Here is a 416-nt window from a genome sequence, read left to right on the forward strand (position 1 = left end):
CCTAAATTAAACCCTTAAGGGTTAAATTTGAGTCTAACTTGAGCTAGCTTTGTGCTAAGCTCAAATTGATTGTTGTGTTTGGTCAAAAATGACCTTATAAAGGATTTTCAACAAAAATTGAATGCCAATTTGAGATCTAAGGCATTCAATTGTTGAGATTTGGGGTGTTAGCCAAATTTGGGGCTAATTTGGGGATTTTGTCAAAGATGGTCATATTGACCAAATTAGACCAAGGTGTAGTTGGGTAAAATGAAATTGGGAATATTTTGGATTTATGGGGATTTATTGGGAATTTTTAGAATTTTTTGGATTTTGGGTCATGGAGGGGTATTTTGGTAATTTGGCCATTTTTGGAAATTTTGCCAAATTTGGATGTATCAGAAGTGTTTGGAATAAGTTTTGATCAATTTTGGGTA

The sequence above is a fragment of the Phalaenopsis equestris genome, unplaced genomic scaffold, assembly GCF_001263595.1.
Source record: "Phalaenopsis equestris unplaced genomic scaffold, ASM126359v1 Scaffold220887, whole genome shotgun sequence".
In the NCBI taxonomy this organism is placed as follows: Eukaryota; Viridiplantae; Streptophyta; class Magnoliopsida; order Asparagales; family Orchidaceae; genus Phalaenopsis; species Phalaenopsis equestris.